Raw genomic sequence first — 22,138 nt, 5'->3', positions numbered from 1 at the left:
ACAGTCACTCTTGCGACATCAAAATATCTTCAACACGGTTAAATTGTTAATCAGATATTTCATTTGATTAAATATTACTGATAAATTAGAAGCACGCTACAGTTAACTTCTTTCATACCTTATCTGATCTTCCAAGCAATAGCTATAACGATAAGCCATGCTGATTGTATTCATGTTCTTTTGCTGAATAGAGCTGCCAAAAGTTTACTAGATGCTTAAACAAAAATAAAATAGGGTATTTTAAAAGAGCTGGAAACAATCAAATATTTGCTTTGGCAAAAAAAGAACTTTTTACCCAAAACATTCTTTGAGTCCTAAATTCAAAGCCAGCTATGTGTCTTTGGTGTCTTAACTCCCTTCTGCTCCCATCCTCCCCCACACCCTACCCTAACCCCCAGCTCCCAACACATACACACACACTTTTAACTACTTGACAATAAAAGGAGGCAGAAAATAAAAATGAAGGTTGAAATACGTCATCTCAACACTAACAATATGTGTTACTCCAGAGAAAGCCAGATGGTGGAGACAGACACAGCACTGCTACCTTTCAAATGTGAGACTCCATCATCATGGGTGAATCTAAAAGAAGATGCTTCCCACAGCCAAAGAGAACACCAGGAAACAATGAGAGTCTCCAGGGAGCACGGTGAGCTTCTTCCTGCATTAATCTGTCTCAAAGCCCTTCAGTCTCTGGGCACAGAAACATTTAGTAAAGAACAAGAATGAAAGGGAATGATACCAGGGTTTGATGGTCCATTCTGTCACCTGGCTCTTCTTTTTGCAGTTCAAAAATGGGATGGGAAACTCTACTTGCTTCTTTTGCAAATAATCAGTATGAAAAATCAGGGAAAGAGACAGATTTCTCTCCAGGCTCTCAGAAGGGCTGGCAGTGACTATTGTGATCAATTACTCTACGAAAAAGGTACACTTTGTGGCTCAGCATTTCTGAGAACAAAGTCACAGAAAGGTTTACTCAAGGGAAATCACAGGGGGAGTGTGAGTAGATTATAGAACACAAAAGATATCACAGCCTCAAAAATGTTTTTAAGCATCAAAACAAGTGACACAATGGAGTTGTTGAAAGCTTCAGAGTCTAGTCCTGATTCTAAAAGATGTAATATATAAGCTGTAGTATGAGATGATATGCCTCCATCAGTGGTTAAATTAACTACCCCCCAATGGACCACAGCATTCTAAGAATTAAGTTGCAAATCTCCCCTAATAGCAAATGGTCTGTATTTCTGATACACCTTTGTCTTTGCCTCTGAAAAATGGCTATTTCATAAACTCCTAAAACAGAAATTTCTAAGACCACACGCTCAGATAGCCACAAACACAGCCTATATCAATTCATATCAATTAGGAAAGAGGGTTCTAGCCAAACTGAAACTGGAGAAAGAGTAAAAGGATTGGAGGTAATAAAACAGAATACTCGTCTCAGACTCTTAGACCAAGAAAAATTCCTCTCTATTCTGTAAAGATAATGAGATAATGGGAAGACCAAAAAGACCCTTTGACTCCCATGCTTGAAGTTGGCTGTGGATCCTGTAGGCAAACTGTGCTCTGAAAGAAATTACAGTAGGCTAGCAGTTCATCCAAAAATGAAGAACAAGATGACACTGCCTAAGACAATGATATTAAGACTCCAGAGGAAATTCTTTATCCCAAATGTGCATACTCAAAAGTACAAAAATAAAAAAGACTACATGGGCTCAAGAGAGAAGTCCTGAGGACCAATTTTAGGAAGAATTTTCTATCAACTAGGTTTATGAATATAAACACAGAGAAAGAAAGAGAATAGGATAAAAGAGGCAGAACAAAAATGTACTTAAATAATACAGAGAGAAGAAAAATTAGCCAAGGGAAAAGTAAAAGAGGGAAATAAGGTGAGTAACACAATACTGTGAAAATAATAACACTGAAATTAGAGGAGGTTGTAAAGGCTGTCCAAATACAATGGATACTAATAAAGATAAGAACATAATAGAATTAAGTACAAGGAGACAATTTAGAAGACTACTTCACCCTTGGTTGCCTTTAAAAGTCCTATTAAAATGCCCATGCATCTGCTCATTCTAAATTCTACTTTTAGGGAAAAGAGATAAATGAAAAGAAATTAAGCCAGAAGTTATTTAAGAGAACATGTTACAGCAGACGCAGCCAAAAATCTATATCTAAAGTACAGGAAAATTAGTGATAATGGTGGACCTGAAGCATCAAGAAAAGTCTGGATTATTCTCTGTTCACCAAGGCGGAAAAGTGTATAATATAGTTTTTAAATGTCAGTAGTTGAAAAAAAGCATCAGTACTTAGAGTTAAGATGCAATTAGAAAAACAGGTTACCCGTACATGTTACAGGCACTCAAACTCTATAACTGAGAAACTTTTGTATTCTAGTAAAGTGTTTTCATTTCTAGGAGTAAAGGTGCTTCTTATATTTAATACTCAATGTGTGTGAGTGTAATTACCTTACATATATCATATTTTATGTTATATAGCTATAATATAGAAGAAAGGCATAAACACAATGACTTTAAATTACCAAGGGCTCCCAACTGGCAATTGGTGGGGGGCTGGAGAGAGTAGATATTAGGAAGGGAAGTGATATGTATTTTGACACAAGAAATATGTTAAAATGATAAGTAATATTAAAGGAAAGTTATTAATAAGCTATATTTATGATCTTGAATAGAAAAAGGGTGCAAATATCCATAAAAGAGGAGCCACCCTCATAACAAAGTGCTACGTCCCAGGCAGGACTGGGATACTTTTAAACCCACCATCAGCGGGGGTTGTGTTTTTTCATGTGTTGTTCTCTTAAAACATTTCCGCTGTCCTATTCTGCCTGGCCCCAAAGGACCAGTAGGGCAGGAAGGCAAAACAAGCAGTGTCTCTCTTTCTTTCTCTCTCTCTCTTTCTCTTTACAGCAAAGCATTCAGACACGTGACCACCCACCACCAATCACAGGATTGGCATAGCCTCAAAGATTGATTACAGCCAAGCCCACGAAATGCTGCATATGCTCTGTACAACAATAAATACTGTAAAAATATGCTTATATTTATACAAATCTTATACTCAGGGTAGATAAGATATTATAGTGTTCCAAATCTGTGATAACACATCATAAGTTACATCTGCATTTTACTTGCTTACATTGTTTTCAATGTTCCTTCCAATATTTCAATGAATATTTGTGTTAGTATTAGAATTGGTGTTAGTATTCCCATTAGAATTCTCTTATAGTGACCAAAGCCAGAGTTTCAGAGTCAGACATTTCTGGGTCTATATCCAGATCTGCTGCTTTGGATATAGTCCACTATGTGGACTAAAGCAAGTTATTTAGTCTCTTAACTTCTTAATCAGTTTTCTCATCTGATTTTAGCTCATGCAGTTGTAGTAAGAATTAAATTAGATAATCGAAGGACAGCATTATGGTTCTTAGTATATATGAGTTTCATAATGGTTAGCTTCTTTTCTATTTCCTTTTTTTTTGGATGCAATCTCCTAAATCGTGCAATAAAAGAGCCAGCCACTCTGATATTCTTGTGGGATTTTAAGCAGTGACTCCTCAGTGAAAGATAAACTGTTTTTAGCAGTTAGGATGCTTGGTAATTACGGTGAGATGGAAGCTTGACTTGAAAGAAAGTGTGCAAAAATCCCCATAGTGAAAATGCAAGACCAGGGAAGCAGCGGCTAATTAGCAAGCAAGCAGTGCAATGATGTATTGTGAGTGTCAAAAAATGAAGTAGCAAAGTCAGGACTATTTTTGCTGTGGAGATAGCCAGCCTTCAGGAAGGACCATGTTTCCCAGCAATTTAATCTGAAAAATATAAATCATGACTGAAAATCTTCCTGCATCAGTAATGGAGAGAAACACCTACATTTTAGCAAGGTTTCCATGATAAAAAACAGGTTTCCATACATATGAGATCAGGAAAAACAATTATCAATCAAAGATAACCCCCTGGATACCTGTTTGAAGTGAAATTGGAGGTCAGCAAAGGCCAAATAAAGAGAACTGTATTATCTCTGATTTTAAGGAGCTCATCACTAGAAATTCTGTTTTACAAAGTTTCAGCTGTATGTGATTTTGAAACATTAATGATTTAATGCCTGCCAGACAGAGAAAGAGAAAAGATGTCAGAAATCAAAGACAGATATAAGTGTATCATCAGCATAAACATGGAGGCTGACATCATAATGATAAAAAAAATCAGGCCAGGGCAAAAATATGCAAACTAAAATAATAGGCAAACGCAGAATCACATGGTGCTTTGGAAAAATACAACTGGCAATTGATGAAAACAGGATGATATATATCATCTGATAGCCAGAGAATTAGGAGTTCACAGAGTACAAAGTCAGGAGCCCCAGAATGGTCCTTTGCTATGCAAATAATATACAATACTCATCCAAGTTCACTTTCTAAATCAGGATGCTCTGTCATTTCTCCATGTTGCCGTGTGTAGGGCTGTAGAAGTTTAACCATATTACCCAACCAACGACCACTTGGGGCTATTTGAGCATAAAGTAATTTTGGCCCTGACTCATCATTTCTACATCGTTCAAGACCAGTGAAGTCTTGAGAACCCATGAAGTCCCAACACGCATTCAATGACTGGTCACTGAGATCTGTTATGCCTAAACAATTGAGGTAAATGTTATGGAGAAATAAAAAGCTTAAATTGTACACAACTGCTAGACTATACAGTTACTTACTAAACAGCTACTTTCCTGAGAACCTGGATAAGATTTTATTAAATCTCTGTAATCACCAGAATCTATCCCCTGGTGGAATCTCAACTAAGATTAAATGGGGAATGAGGACAAGTAGGGAGGGAAGGAAAGATAAGGAGGAAGGGAAGGAAGAATGGAGAAAAGGGAAGAAGTGGCCCTACCCTCAACTCTAAAATCTGGATGGGAATATTAAGATATATATATATGTTATGTCAATCAAAACAGGCATGCTGAACTAGCCAGGGCAATGCTCACTAGCTGCTGTAACAAACAACCCCCAAATTTCAGTGACTTAACACAATAAAAGTTCATATCTTATTCATGCAAATTCATGGCTCTCTTCCAAGGGGTGACTCAGAGATCTGATCTGCTTTCATGTTACACACTACTGGAACACACGTCTCCCTAGGTAACCACATAAGGAAGAGAGAGTGGCATTTTATGGTCAACGCTGGAAGTGGCATATGTCAATTCTACCTACACAGCATTGGCCCGAACACAGTCTCCTAACACAACCATCAGAGGCTAAGAAATGTAGTCTTTGTAGGTTTCCAAGAAGAAACAGATTAGAGAGAGCTAGGTAGTCTCTGCCATACATGTTACAAAGCAGCATATGATCCAAATGAGCAGACAGGGAAGGCTGCCTGAAAAATATGGTATTGAACATGAGGAAGAGAGGCATTTCAGGAAGAAGGAAACAAATGATCAAGAGCTTACAGGAGAAGTATGCAGAGGGTGCTTAAGAAAAAAGGATTATTAGACTGGTCTGGCTGGAGCCAGAAAACTCCAGAAACCGGAGTTTTCGAGTAACTGAAAAGAGTAAGAGAAGATCAAATAAGTAGATTAGAAAGATTGAAGAGGATATTTAATGCCAACTAAGGAACTTTGACTTTTCCCTTTAGGTTATAAGAATCTTTGTACATAGCTCCTGGCTATGAACAGTGCAGAGTGTGAAGGGTATGCATGGCTGATTGAAGAGAAGAAACTACTACAACAGGGCAATCAGTAGGCCACTTTCACAAGAACTGGTATTAAAAGACACAGGCTGAAAATAGTGTCGTCTACGCTAAGTCCCATATCACCAAACTGAGACTTAATTATAGTTTCAGCTCTCCCAGAAATGGAATCTTAAACCAGACACTCAGGAATCACCTGATCAGCACTAGTCAGGTCATCTGCCTGATAGAGCCCCTGCCATTCCCTAAAAGAAAGTAACTTTGCAATAACCAACCCATTTTTTGCCTAGTCTAACTTTCTTTTTCCCACTCCCTTCTGCCTATAAAAGTCTTTCATTTTGTACAGCTCCTCAGAACTCCTTTCTATCTGCTAGATGGGATGCTGCCCGATTTGAATAGATTTTTGCTCAAATAAACTCTTAAATTGTTAATATGCTTCAGTTTATCTTTTAGCACTGGGTACTAGACCTGGTTTTAATACTTAACCATCTGTATGAATTTGGGCAAGTCCATTAAATCCTTTGTTTCTCATTTTATTCATCTGTCAAATGAGGAAAATATTGCTTATTGTAACAGAAAGCTGTGTGGATAAATTTCTAAAATATGTGAGAGAAGAGTAAAGCAACATCAAAACATGTGCAGTTATGGTGGAGCAGAAGTCAGTCAAAAATGGGATATCAAGAGCAGCGCTGTGGAAATGGAAACCACAGGCAGGGCACAGAGGGTAAATTAACAAGATTTGTAAACACAAAGACATGGCAGATGTAGAGAAGAAAGGAATCGAAAGTAGCTTATATTTTTGAATCTAGGTAACTGAGAGAATAATAGTGTCACTAAAAGAAGTAAGGTGGTTGAGTGAGGGCTCACTTAATGGGAGGACCAGGAGTTAAAGTTGGGGCAAATCAATCTGAATTGAAGGCAAGAAACCAAGTGTCTTCCAGAAAACAAGAGACAGTTCAAGAAGTGACTGTCACTTAAAAGCAATTTAGAATCAATTCACATAGAAAGAGTTAAAACATACGTGAAGTAAACACTGCCATCCCTTTCAGAATCTTGAATTACTCTAATTTAGATTTAAGTTAATTACAGGTAACATGTTTAGTATAGGGATTCATTTATCCCCTTTTTTCTAAATACACACAAGAATTTAAAATCTAAGTGAGTATCAGCACTCAAAGAAAAAATGAATTACAATTGAAAGGAACAGCCATGGTTGAAATCTACTTGAGTAACAGAAGACCAAACTAGTCCTCAAGTCTTTCCTCTAGCAAAACACTTCTGTTTACATAATTAGCTCAAGTGTGCATAGCTTAGCCCATGCTCCAATTTTTGTAGAGCTTTGTAGAACCCCAGGAGACTCTTTCAGATTCCTCCTTTTCCATCATCTCCCAATGCCACCCACCTTCCTTGGAGGTTTTCCAATTTGTGTGGGCCCAGGTCTGCACTTTCTCCACTTTCTCTGACCGTCTGCTTTATTCCCTTTATTCCTAACATGCTCCAGGGCTGGGAGGAGGCCGGGGGGAGCTGTGGGCGTGAAGGGAGCCTCATTATGCACGTGGGGTTCTCTAGGACACAGCAGCATCCTCAGGGCAAGAGACACAAACCTCTATCTGGAATCACTGGTTTCTGGAAATTCCAGTTGACAACAGAGCTGGGTGGTCTGATCTGTACAGGGTTGAAAATAAAACCAAATGAAACAAAAACGAAAAAGAAAGCAAGGTAAGTGAAATGTGGGGAAAAAAAGGGGGAAATTTCACATAATTTTGTAAACTCTTGTTAAAGCCTCTAAATTCAGAAACACTCAACAAAACAAAACTTGTTCATAGCTATTTGTGCCTCTGGCTTATTTCCTAATTCAACACTGTAATGGAATCAAGTTAGCGAAAGCCTACAATGGAAAAGTCAAGTACAATGCAAATGGATATCTTACTCTGTAGCTAATTTATCTCCTAAGACATTTGCAAAAATTCTCTTTTCACTGACTCCAAATACCATCTCGATGGGTGTTTGGTATTAAACTGTGAAATGGCTTTGTAGAAATGAAAATCAACTATTAATTTTAGAAGAGTGAAAGAAACTTAACTGTTCCATATAAAGCACTTGACACAGTGCCTGGCACTTCCCTTCTCTCCACTGTAAGGACCAAACAGCTTGCCCTAACGAAAACATATATTCAAATGAGACGCTCACTCAGCCTTCCTTTCAGCTTCCTCTTTGTAAAGTACTTGGTAGCTACATTTGCCCTGGCACATACCCAAAAAGGAGCCATCGCAGGCCCAGACAAGAGCTAGAACCGGCGCAAGGAGTACTATTCGTGGTGGTCTGCAGCAGACAAAAACAGAGCGGCTGCATCCAAGCCACGTCAGGTGAGGTTAGGTGGCATCAAAGTCAAAGAAAGAAACGGAAGACCAGCACCAAGTCCAAACGCGGGGATGTTGCTGGCAAATGGCGGGGGACTTCAAGACTGATCGCCAATAGAAACAGGAGCACAACCAGGGCAGGTTGGAAACAAAATGAAGAGGGTCCTGAGCAGTGGCTGAGGACATCGCCGTCACTTCCTCCACTTGCCTTCATTTTTCAAAGGGCACAAAGATACGCGATCAGGGCAGACATATGGCGAACATGTGTCTGCAGCACCACACCCAGACTGCCCTCACTCCCCTATCACTTTACCTGCTAGAATCCCTCGAAACTCATGTAATCTATGACACTGCTTAGCAGTGTCAGTGTAGAGACAGGCAGTCTCTACAATGTGTTACATTCCCAAGGGAACTTAAGAACACAAAATGTCATGACTCAAGGACACTTAAGGCATTTGGATCAGGGATCACCAAACTTTTCTATCAAAGACCACATTGTAAATATTTTAAGCTTCCTGAGTCAAGAGGAAAAATCAAAGATATTACATAGATACTAATATAAGAAGAGATAAAAGAAATTTCCACAAGCTTTTATTGACAAAATTCAAAATATAGCATAATTATTTAGGATAATTTTTTATAATACAGGACTACAAACGAGATAAATGGAATTCTTTGGGTGGGAGATAACATCTAGCTTAACTGAGGTTCAAAGTTAGTCCTCTATGTTAAAAATGATTATAGAAGACAATTTAGGTGATACATATAAACTTTAGTTAACACTTCATTAAGTGGACATTCTCCATTCAGAGAACTGCAAAATGGTGTAGAAGGCAGGAAGCTTTTATAGGATAAAGAATAAAGAACAAGGAAGAGAAAAAGAAAATAGCTGATTGGCTGGGGCCACGTAGTCAACACTGTTTGGGGTAAGAAAAAAAAAGGAAATAGGTATAAAGCCCAGAGTTGGCTTGCCATTTGGGGATTAGCTCACTGGATATACTGCTTTTCTAGTCAAGTGGAACATATACAGGGACATGAAAATTATCTGAGTTTCCATTTGCTGACATGGTACCCTGGGCAGGAGTGGCTCCATCTTGGGCCTAGAAAATTATTTCAACGCCTATAGTCAAATCAGTCTCAAATGTTCATCTGTAAAAACCATTCTAAGGTTGTGCCACCACACAAATAGGTAGTGGCTGGATTTGGCTCACAGGCCAGAGTTTGCCAACTTCTGATGTAGACCAATCTGCCCATTTTGTATGTAAAGAATCTGAATCTCAGAGATTTGGGAATTGCTCCAAGTCACAGGTCCTGCAGAAACAAGACAAGCATCTAATCTCACCCCACCAAGTATGTGTCCTGACTCTAGGACAATTCTGTCAACATTAAAATTTCAGATCAACTGTGATGTTTAATTTTATGTGTCAACTTAGCTGATCCATGGTGCCCAGATTTGTGATCCAACATTATTCTGAATGTTTCTCTGAGGGTGTTTTTGCACTAGATTAACATTTCAATCAATAGATGGAGCAAAGCAGATTGCCCTCCATAATGTGGATGGGCCTCATCCAATCAGCTGAAGGCCTGAATAGAACAAAGACTGATCTCCCCAAGCAAGAAGGAATTTGGCCAGCAAACAGCCTTTGGACTTGAACTGCAGTATCAGCTCTTTCCTGGGTCTCTAGCCTCCTAGGCTACCCTACAGATTTTCAACTTGCCAGCCTCCATAATTCCATGAGCCAATTCCTCAATTCCTTAAAAGATCTCTCTCTCCGTGTAAATACACACACACACACACACACACACACACACACACACAAACTCATGCTGATTCTGTGACAAAAGCTACATGAAGGAAGAACTAAATATATTATAATTCATAATATTTAATTTTTAATTCATATTTACTGTCTACCAGGCTGTTGGAGATAAAATAGTGAATATGCCAGACCCAGCCCTGACCTCTCATTGCTTATTTTCTAATGGGAAAAACAAAGCAAAAAGAAAAAGTAAGCACTGAATAGACCAATAATAAATAAAAGTTAGCAAAAAAAACCCCACAAAATCGCTATGTAGAAAACAAAGGGAGGATTGACAGAGAATCGTAGGAGGACTAGGAAAGGCCCCTCAAAAACACAGGGCTAAGGAGTAAGGAGTTCATTGAAATTCCAGGAGGGGGCAAGTTGAAGCTAAGGAAACAGCATGGACAAAACAGCCAGGAAACAGAAGAGAGCTTGGACTCTTCACAGACCTGGAAGATCAGTGAATGTTAGAAGGACAGTACAAGATAAAATGCTAAGCAGAGAACAGGAATTTGGCTCCAAAGGTGGTGGTGGGGTAGGTAAAAATGGCATTCCATCCCCCAACACTTGTTTCTTTCTCTCCACTCACCAATGTCAGATTCTTCCTAAAAATAAATTGGAAGATAAATGTCCTATTCAAATTGACCTGAAGTGGACAGGTTCATAGAGAAAAGCAACCCTCACATTTTATACCAACAAAGCAGGGTCTTCACAATCACTATATTCTATAACTATCTACACAGTGAATCAATAGAGATAAACATTTATCAAAATGTCAGCTAGACTTCAACAGCAGGGATCGAGATCAGAGTAAATCATAAGTTTTTAGGGAATAGTGACAAAGTCAACTTTTTGTCATCAGCACCAGTGCCTGGCATATAGCAAGTGTTCAACAAATTCTGAAGGATGTTATTAAGGGTTATTATATATAACTTAGTATTGTTAGGGGTGTATGTCATGATTTATAGTAAGAAATATATATTTGGTCTTCATCCCCATTTCTGGCACAGAGCTCCTATAACCCTTGGAATTTCTTAAGTAATGAGAGCTACAAAGGTGTCTCTTGTTACGTTAATAATGGGACTTTTGGACCTCCCCTAAGGATGGGGGCTGGTTGCCAGGGGAACCAACCAGGTGATTGGAATGTTGGAAGTTTCAGTCCCACTCCCACTGACCTCAGGAAGGGAAAGGGAATAGAGGTTGAATAAATCACTAAAGACCAATGATTTAATCAGCCATACCTATGTACTGAAGCCTCCACACCTATGTAATGAAGCCTCCACAAAAATGCAGAAGGAGAAGATTTCAAGAGCCTCTAGGTTGGTGAACTCATGGAAATGCAAGGAGAGTGGCACATCCAGAGAGCATGGAAGCTCAATGTCCTTTCCCCGTACCTTGCCCTATGCATCTTTTTCATCTGGTTATTCCTAATCCTCGAACCTGGTTATCCTTTGCAATAAACCAGTAATTTAGTGGGTAAACTGGTTTCCTAAATTCTGTGATCTGCTCTAAGCAAATTAATAAAACCCAGGGAAGGGGTCATGGAAACCTTTAATTGATAGCCATTCAGTCTGAAGCACAGGTAACAACCTTGATTCTCAGTTGGTTTCTAAAGGAGGGGCAGTCTTGTGGGACTGAGCCCTAAACCTGTAGGATCTGATGCTATCTTTGGGTAGAGAGTATCAGAATTGAGTCGAATTGTAGGACACCCAGCTGGTGTCTGATCACTGCTTGGAAGTGTGGGGAAAAAAACCTCCACATCAAAATTGGTGACCAAAGTTGTAAAGGGTTCGTTTATTAAATAAACAAACAAGTAAAGAGATAAAAGCAGTAAGCTTTTTGTGTGCCGATCCTAGTTTATATCCTAGTCACTAACTGGTCTAGGCTGTCCTAACAATTCACCTAAGCCATACATTTGCAAGCAATATTCGAGGTGCTGATACCCTACGCAGAAATGTTTCAGTGGCAGAAAGCAGCCTCCTCCCCAGGTTTTGGGGGTTCCTTCCTGTGCTCATTTCTTCTGTTTGTAAGTTTCAGTAATGTCTACTGGAAAAATGAAAGCCAATCTTGCAGAGCTTGGGAATATTTTCGTAAGCTATAGGATTTGTTTTGTGTGGTTTGGCTCTTCATCTTCATTGATCAGCTACTTGCCCTCTCTAGAAGGACCACACTAGTATTAGTGGTACACGATGCACAAAGAATAGACGTCCAAACAGCCACAGATGGTCAAACGCCTGACTTTGAAAACTACATGATTCACACGCAAAAATATCTGGCTTCCATTATTTGGAGAATTCCTTCATTTGTGTGTTGCTGGTGGGGAGTAGGGGGCAGAGAAGGTGGCAATACTGAATGGTTTTCATAATTGCTTCTGAAACCTAGAATGAATGAATGAGTGAATGAATTTTCTAGAATAAATGGTCTAAAAATGAGTTTTCTAAAATAAATGGTTCTTAGATCATATTTTAAAAGCTCTCAAAATCCCTTTTACGAGCTACATTTATTGAGAAAAATAGCCCCTTTTATCAAGTTCCATCTCAGGGATATAGAGCATATGGACTCGGGAGGGCAGGGTTGGGGGGAATATTTAAGACTAATGTAATCTAATATTCACCTAGAAGTTCTCTGTATTTACATCTCCTTCAAATCTCCATGCATCTTGCCTTGGATGAGTGTGGTTTTATATGGAAATCAAAGAAGAGGTGGAATTTTATAGCTGAATGGATGCCATGTGGAACAGGGTTATCACACATAAGAAAGTGACACAAACCATAAACTAAGCAGCTATAGGAAGAGGCATGCTTGTTAGGTTTCTCTTATCTAGATCATAGGAACAGGGAAATCCCAGTTGATATCTGGATTACACATAGAGAATTCATTTGGCAAACACCACCACAATCACTGCCACCAGCAGCCAGACCAGACTACAATACTTCCTTCTTAGGGAGCATTAAAAGTTCCCTGGAGGAGATAAGATTTGAGGTTCTATGATATAAGTTCTCACTTAGCGTTTATGCTCAGAACCAATAGCTTTTGTTGACTCATCTGAAATCTCATCATAATTGCTAGAAATAGCCACTAGCCCGAAGCGCTAAGTCACTTTCCCAAAGCTATACAGTCTGGTGTTTTCCAAGCTGAGACTAGAAACCAGTTGTCCTAACTCTCACACCGATGCATGTTACACCATCACATGCTTCCTGGACTTAAGCAAAGAAACCAAAAGAACAAGGCATGATTTGAGGATGAGGAATATGAAAGGAAGCAAGGCCATCTGTCAAGGTCAGGGGAAGAGCTTTACAACAAACCAGAACTGGGGTCTTGATTCAGGAGGCATCAAGAGACTGCCATAATCCCCTGATGAAGCAAGAAAGATCTAACAGCAACAACCTCTTAAGAACCAACTGAGGGACTTCCCTGGTGGTCCAGTGGTTAAGACTTCACCTTCCAAAGCAAGGGGTGTGGGTTCAATCCCTGGTTGGGGAGCTAAGATCCTACATGCCTCACAGCCAAAAAACCAAAATATAAAACAGAAGCAATATTGTAACAAATTCAGTAAAGACTTTAAAAAATGGTCCACATCAAAAAATCTTAAAAAAAAAAAAAAAAAAAAGAACCAACTGAAGAGAAGATACCCTGGAAGTGAGCAGGTTGATTAGAAGGAAGCTGGAAATGAAGAAAGCTGCAAGTGATGACAGAAACAAATGGGAGGACCCCAGCTACTCAGTGACAGCAACAAACCACGAGACTTGGCAAGTGCCTGTTTGAACCTAACTCAAGAAGGCTGACATTACTTGTGAAGGGGAATAGCTTCCATACAGACTCAGAAGAAAATGTGACTAACAGCATAGCTGAGTACTGAGGGCTGAGTCCTACACTACCTCTGATCTGACCACTTTAATTAGGGGTTCCCCTCAGCCTTTTCAGGTGCAGTGTATACCTTCAGGTCTTATAATTACAGTTAAATGAGGTCTTTCTTGAAACCAACTTACTTTCAAACCTGAGAATACCTGTAACAAAAGCAGATCAAGAGATTATCTAATTGTCTTGATATTTTTGAGGTATCAGAGAAAAGCATCGATCTAAAGAAAATTTCCTTTTATTTTGTTCCTCTCAATCATCTTTTAAAATCATGAAATCAAGAGTGATCTATAAAAGCATTTTTAATCTGTGCTAGAAAGAACAAAGATCCAATAAGGGCCATGAGAACAGATGACCTCTTCTGGAATGTTTAGTACTTCGAGAGAGATGTCCCAAGTTTTCAGATGCCACTACATTTTTTCTGTAGGGATGAGGCTAATCTCGCCCCTCATTTGCAGAAAAGGGGCTGTAATGAAGTCAGAGGAAACTATCTCCAGGTTAGAGTCTGTCTTAGCTCAGACTACTATAACAAAATTCTGTAGACCACATGGCTTAAACAACAGACTTTTACTTCTCACAGTTCTGGAGGCTGGAAAGTCCAAGACCAAGATGCCAGCAGATTTGGTTCTTGGTGAGGTACCTCTTCCTGGCTTGAGGACAGAGCCATCTCCCTGTATCCTCTCATGACCTCTTTTTTGTGTGCTGTGCAGCAAGAGAAAGCTCCCAAGTCTCCACCTCTTCTTATAAAGGCATTAATCCCATCATGAGGGCACCATCCTCATAACCTCATTTAAATCTAATTACCAAAGATGGTGGTGTGGGAAGACACCAAGTTAGCATCTCCCCACAACTACTAGGGAGCCTGCCAGCCACTGGTGGGGGACCCTGATGCCCAAGGAGACGGGAAGAACCGCAAAGTGAACCGGTAGGACGTGGGGGGACAGAGGTGGGAGGAGAAGTGGAGACCAGACAGGATCGGAGCCCCTGAGGCTGGGGAGATCAGGAGAGGCAGGCAGGAGGGGCCCTCCAGGAGGAGCGGGAGAGGAGCTGGAGGGTGACTGCCCCACCCACTCGGGCTGGGGAGGGTGCTGAGCTCCCAGGCCAGTCCCCTGCTCTCCAGGGCCCCCCCCACCCCAGCCGCACTGGTCCAGGGGGCATAGGAAGGAGGCTGAGGGGAGAACAGGACAGGCAGGTGAGAGGGGCCCTGCGGGACTGGAGGAGCAGGAGAGGAGTGGAGGGCATTTGCCCCACCCACTCGAGCCCAGGAAGCCTGCTGGGCTCCCAGGTGAGGTCCCCCGCCCTCTGAGACCAGGGTGGGGGACACATCTGGGCCCCTTCTGTTCCTTGAGCCTAAGCCCCACCCCCCACAGCTCCCAGGGCCTTTTCCAGCCCTGTGGGTCCTGAGCATAGGCCCCACGCTCCACAAGGCCTTTTCCCCGTTTTTTTTTTTTTTTCTTTTTTTTTTTCTCTTTTCCATCCTCTTCTTTTTTACTATTATGGTACTGTTCTACCTTCTGGTTGTTGATTCATCTATATTTTTATTTTTATATTCTTTCTAACATATCTGTTAGTGTCCTAGTCTAATTTTATTTTTTACCTTGTTATTGTTCTCTCTCATTTTTTTTTTTTTTTTTGCCACCCCAAGTGGCTTGTGGGATCTTGGCTCATGAGCCAGGGGTCAGGCCAAAGCTCCTGCAGTGGTAGTTCCATGTCAGAACCACTGGACTAACAGAGAACCTCAGACCCCAGGGAATATTTATCAGAGTGAGCTCTCACAGAGGTCCTCATCTCAGCAACAAGACCCAGCTCTACCCAACAGCCTACAAACTCCAGTGTTGGAAGCCTCAGGACAAACAACCAGTAAGACAGGAAACAATCACACTCATTAAAAAAAAAAAAAAAAAGATGAGACAGCAAAACAACCAGTAAGACAGGAAACAATCACACTCATTAAAAAAAAAAAAAAAAAAATGAGACAGCAAAAAAAATATGTCACAGAAGAAGGAGCAAGGTAAAAACCTACAAGACCAAATAAATGAAGAGGAAATAAGCACTCTACCTGAAAAAGAATTCAGAGTAATAATAGTAAAGATGATCCAGAATCTCAGAAATAGAATGGAGGCACGCACTGAGAAAATACAAGAAATGCTTAACAAACATCTAGAAGAACTAAAGAACAAACAGAGATGAACAACACAATAACTTAAATGAAAAATACACTAGAAGGAATCAATAACAGAATAACTGAGGCAGAAGAAAGAATAAGTGAGCTGGAAGACAAAATGGTGGAAATAACTGCCAAAGAGCAGAATAAAGAAAAAAGAATGAAAAGAATTGAAGACAATCTCAGAGAAATCTGGGATAACACTAAAAGCACCAACATTCAAATTACAGGGCTCCCAGAAGAAAAAGAGAAAAAGAAAGGGTCTGAGAAAATATTTGAAGAGATGATAGTCGAAAAATTCCCTAACATGGGAAAGGAAATAGTCACCCAAGTCCAGGAAGCACAGAGAGTCCCATACAGGATAAACCCTAAGAAAAACACACCAAGACACATATTAATCAAACTAACAAAAATTAAATCCAAAGAAAAAAATATTAAAAGCTACAAGGGAAAAACAAAAAATAACATATAAAGGAATCCCCATAAGGTTATCAGCAGATTTTTCAGCAGAAACTCTGCAAGCCAGAAGGGAGTGGCAGGATATACTTAAAGTGGTGAAAGAGAAAAACTTACAACAAAGAATACTCTACCCAGCAAGGATCTCATTCAGATTCGATGGAGAAGTCAAAAGTTTTTTAGACAAGCAAAAGCTAAGAGAATTCAGCATCACCAAACCAGCTTTACAACAAATGCTAAAGAAACTTCTCTAGGTGAGAAACACAAGAGAAGAAAAAGACCCACAAAAACAAACCCAAAACAATTAAGAAAATGGAAATAGGAACATATATACCAATAATAACCATGAATGTAAATGGATTAAATGCCCCAACCAAAAGACACAGACTGGCTGAATGGATACAAAAACAAGACCCATATATATGTTGTCTACAAAAGACCCACTTCAGACCTAGGGACACATACAGACTGAAGGTGAAGGGATGGAAAAAGATATTCCAAGCAAATGGAATTCAAAAGAAAGCGGGAGTAGCAATACTCATATCTGATAAAATAGACTTTTAAAAAAGCCTATTAAAGAGTCAAAGAAGAACACTACATAATGATCAAAGGATCAATCCAAGAAGAAGATATAACAATTATAAATGTTTATGCTCCATCATAGGAGCACCTCAATACATAAGGCAAATGCTAACAACCATGAAAGGAGAAATCGACAGTGACACAATAATAGTAGGGGACTTTAAAACACCACTTACACCAGTGGACAGACCATCCAAACAGAAAATAAATAAGGAAACACAAGCTTTAAATAACACAATAGACCAGACAGATTCAATTGCCATTTATAGAACATTCCACCTAAAAGTGGCAGAATACACTTTGTTCTCAAGTGCACATGGAACATTCTCCAGGATAGATCATATCTTGGGTCATAAATCAAGCCTTGGAAAATTTAAGAAAACTGAAATAGTATCAAACATCCTTTCTGACCACAATGCTATGAGATTGGAAATCAATTACAGGAAAAAAAAAAACTGTAAAAAACACAAATACAAGGAGGCTAAACAGTCCACTACTAAATAACCAAGAGATGACTGAAGAAATCAAAGAAGAAATTAGAAAATACATAGAAACAAATGACAATGAAAACACGACAACCCAAAACATATAGGACGCAGCAAAAGCATTTCTAAGAGGGAAGTTTATAGCAATTCAATCTCACCTCAGAAACAAGAAAAATCTCAAATAAACAATCTAACCCTACACTTAAAACAACTAGAGAAAGAAGAACAAAGAAAACCCAAAGTCAGTAGAAGGAAGGAAATCATAAAAATCAGAGCAGAAATAAATGAAATAGATATGAAGAAAACAATAGCAAAGGTCAATAAAACTAAAAGCTGGTTCTTTGAGAAGATAAACAAAATTGATAAACCCTTAGCCAGACTCATCAAGAAAAAAAGGGAAAGGATGCAAATCAATAAAAATAGAAATGATAAAGGAGAAATCACAACTGACACCACAGAAATATAAAGGATTATAAGAGACTACTACAAACAGCTATACAAAGAAATGGACGAATTCTTGGAAAGGTACAATATTCCAAGACTGAACCAGGAAGAATTAGAAAATATAAACAGATCTATCACAAGCAATGAAATTGAAACCATAACTAAAAATCTTCCAACAAACAAAAGTCCAGGACCAGGTGGCTTCACAGGAGAATTCTATCAAACATTTAGAGAAGAGCTAACACCGATCTTTCTCAAACTCTTCCAAAAAATTGCAGGGGGAGAAACACTCCCACTTCATTCTATGAAGCCACCATCACCCTGATACCAAAACCAGAAAAAGACATCACACACAAAAAAGAAAATTATAGACCAATATCACTGATGAACATAGACGCAAAAATCCTCAACAAAATACTAACAAACAGAATCCAACAACACATTAAAAGGATCATACACCATGATCAAGTGGGATTTATCCCAGGGATGCGAGGATTCTTCAGTGTACGCAAATCAATCAATGTGATACACCACATTAACAAATTAAGGAATAAAAACCATATGATCATCTTAATAGATGCAGAAAAGCTTTTGACAAAATTCAACACCCATTTATGATAAAAACTCTCCAGAAAGTGGACATAGAGGGAACCTACTGCAACATAATAAAGGCCATATATGACAAACCCACAGCAAGCATCATACTCAATGGTGAAAAACTGAAAGCATTTCCACTAAGATCAGGAACAAGACAAGGATGTCCACTCTTGCCACTCTTATTCAACATAGTTTTGGAAGTCCTAGCCACAGCAATCAGAGAAGAAAAAGAAATAAAAGGAATCCAAATTGGAAAAGAAGAAGTAAAACTGTCACTGTTTGAGGATGACATGATACTATACATAGAAAATCCTAAAGCTACCACCAGAAAACTACTAGAACTAATCAATGAATTTGGTAAGGTTGCAGGATACAACATTAATGCACAGAAATCTCTGGCATTGCTATACACCAACAACGAAAAATCAGAAAGAGAAATTAAGGAAACAATCCCATTTACCATCACAACAAAAAGAATAAAATACCTAGGAATAAACCTGCCTAAGGAGGTGAAAGACTTGTACTCAGAAAACTATAAAACACTGATGAAAGAAATCAAAGATGACATAAACAGATGGAGAAATATACCATGTTCTTGGATTGGAAGAATCAACATTGTGAAAATGACTATATTACCCAAAGCAATCTACAGATTCAATGCAATCCCTATCAAACTACCAATGGCATTCTTCACAGAATTAGAACAAAAAATTTTACAATTCATATGGAAACACAAAAGACCCCAAATAGCCAAAACAATCTTGAGAAAGAAAAACGGAGTTGGAGGAATCAGGCTCCCCAACTTCAAACTACACCACAAAGCTACAGTAATCAAGACAGTATGGTACTGGCACAAAAACAGAAATATAGATCAATGGTACAGGATAGAATGCCCAGAGATAAACCCACGCACATATGGGCACCTAATTTATGACACGGAAGCAAAAAACATACAATGGAGAAAGGACAGCCTCTTCAATAAGTGGTGCTGGGAAAACAGGACAGCTACATGTAAAAGAATGAAATTAGAACACTCCCTAACACCATACACAAAAATAAACTCAAAATGGATTAAAGACCTAAATGTAAGGCCAGACACTATAAAACTCTTAGAGCAAAACATAGGAAAAACACTCTTTGACATAAACCACAGAAAGATCTTTTTTGACCCACCTCCTAGAGTAACGGAAATAAAAACAAAAATAAACAAATGGGACTTAACCTTAAAAGCTTTTGCACAGCAAAGGAAACCATAAACAAGACAAAAAGACAACCCTCAGAAAGGAAGGAAATATTTGCAAATGAATCAATGGACAAAGGATTAATCTCTAAAATATACAAACAGCTCATGGAGCTCAATATCAAAAAAACAAACAATCCAATTAAAAAATGAGCAGAAGACCTAAATAGACATTTCACCAAGAAAGACATACAGATGGCCAAGAGGCACATGAAAAGATGCTCAACATCACTAATTATTAGAGAAATGCAAATCAAAACTACAATGAGGTATCACCAGTCAGTCAGAATGGCCATTATCAAAAAATCTAGAAACGATAAATGCTGGAAAGGGTATGGAGAAAAGGGAACCCTCTTGCACTGTTGGTGGGAATGTAAGTTGATACAGACGCTATGGAGAACAGTATGGAGGTTCCTTAAAAAACTAAAAGTAGAACTACCATACGACCCAACAATCCCACTACTAGGCATATACGCTGAGAAAACCATAATTCAAAAAGAGTCATGTACCACAATGTTCATTGCAGCTCTATTTACAATAGCCAGGACATGGATGCAACCTAAGGGTCCATCGACAGATGAATGGATAAAGAAGATGTGGCACATATATACAATGGAATATTACTCAGCCATAAAAATAAATGAAATTCAGTTATTTGTAGTGAGGTGGATGGACCTAGAGTCTGTCATCCAAAGTGAAGTAAGTCAGAAAGAGAAAAACAAATACCGTACGCTAATACATATATATGGAATTTAAAAAAAAAAAAGGTCATGATGAACCTAGGGGCAGGATGGGAATAAAGACGCAGACGTAGAGAATGGACTTGAGGATACGGGGAGGGGGAAGGGTAAGCTGGGACAAAGTGAGAGAGTGGCATGGACATATATACACTACTAAATGTAAAATAGATAGCTAGTGGGAAGCAGCTGCATAGCACAGGGAGATCAGCTCGGTGCTTTGTGACCACCTAGAGGGGTGGGATAGGGAGGGTGGGAGGGAGGCTCAAGAGGGAGGGGATGTGGGGACGTGTGTATGCATATGGCTGATTCACTTTGGTGTACACCAGAAACTAACACAGTTTTGTGAAGCAATTATACTCCAGTAACGATCTATTTAAAAAAAATGTTAAAAAAATATCTAATTACCTCCCACAGGCCCCACATCCAAATACTATCACAGTGGGGGTTAGGACTTCAACATATGAATTTTGGGAGGGATCCAAACATTCAGTCAATAACAGGATCCAATCTAAAGGCATTCAATATGGAAAATGTTTCTGACACACAAAACCTTTGTATATTCTTCATCAGTCATGCTATGTCCTTCCTCTGAATATTCTGACTTTACCAGAACTTAGTAGCCTTATTTTAGGAACTTATTTCTCTAATAATTTGGGAACCCTGCTCTAAAGAAGATCAGAAATTTCACATCAAGTATTTCTGAGAACATTAATAACAAAAACAATTGTTTAAAATTTGTGATCTCGTTTTGTAAACGTTAAGACAGCATGCTTCTGGAAGTTATTTAGATGTTAATGTATGAACTAGAAGAAGCCACCACTGAATTTAGATGTTTTGATTTTTTTTTCTCATCTTTTAAAAGATTAAATCATGGAATTTTATTCTCTTCTATTCCCTCCAAGGAAAGCAATCTGCCAGGGCTTTTCTGAAAGATGCTAACAATACGAAGAAATACTGAAAACAATTAGAGGAAAATGGTGCTTTGAGTTTAGTAGAACATGTATATCAACTCTCGCAGGAAATCTCAGAAATGGTATTAAAAATATTCTAGGCATTTCACTTTCAGAGAGCAGAACAGCATGCAGTTATTTGTTGAGTATACTTTTTAGGGGGCATACAAAGCAAACAAAAGGCTTCTTTCGTTTATGATATGGATTTTCCCAGTGTTCAGAAGGTTTTCTTCCAACAGCACCGTTACAGTTTGTCCAAATTTCTTATAGGAATCAACAGGATCTCTACTTAAAGCCTCTCATGAACAGAACCACAGGGCCAAGGTCATGTGCTTTTCCCCTAAGAATCAGAGCCCCGCGGATCCTATCTATTCTATCCTATCCTATCTATTCTTCTTCCAGCCTCCTGTTCTTTCAACAGGCAGATGCCTCCCAGAAGGAAACCAGATGCCAGGGCTGTGGGGGACTCTCGAGCTGCATAAGCCAAGCTGCAGGAGTTGGAAAGAAGACGAGTCGCACAACCCAACCCTCCCCTAGTGATGTCTTTAATGTCAAGAAGCATGCACACCGTGCAACAGAGAAAACCATCCGGGCTGAAAGAGGGAGCTGCACAGACAGGGAGTATTGTCAAACATCTGAGAGCGTTCTCTTCTGTGGACAGACAGCTGGTTTGCTCATTGTTCTGCCTTTTCTGTTACTGGCAACATGCTGTCTGTGGAATGTTGTGTCCTGAAGGGTTTTGAGGTCTCTACTGAGATGGG

This window comes from Balaenoptera physalus (genome assembly GCF_965194825.1).
Source record: "Balaenoptera physalus genome assembly, chromosome: 21".
NCBI classification, from domain to species: Eukaryota; Metazoa; Chordata; class Mammalia; order Artiodactyla; family Balaenopteridae; genus Balaenoptera; species Balaenoptera physalus.
Note: the sequence above shows the minus strand (reverse complement) of the source record.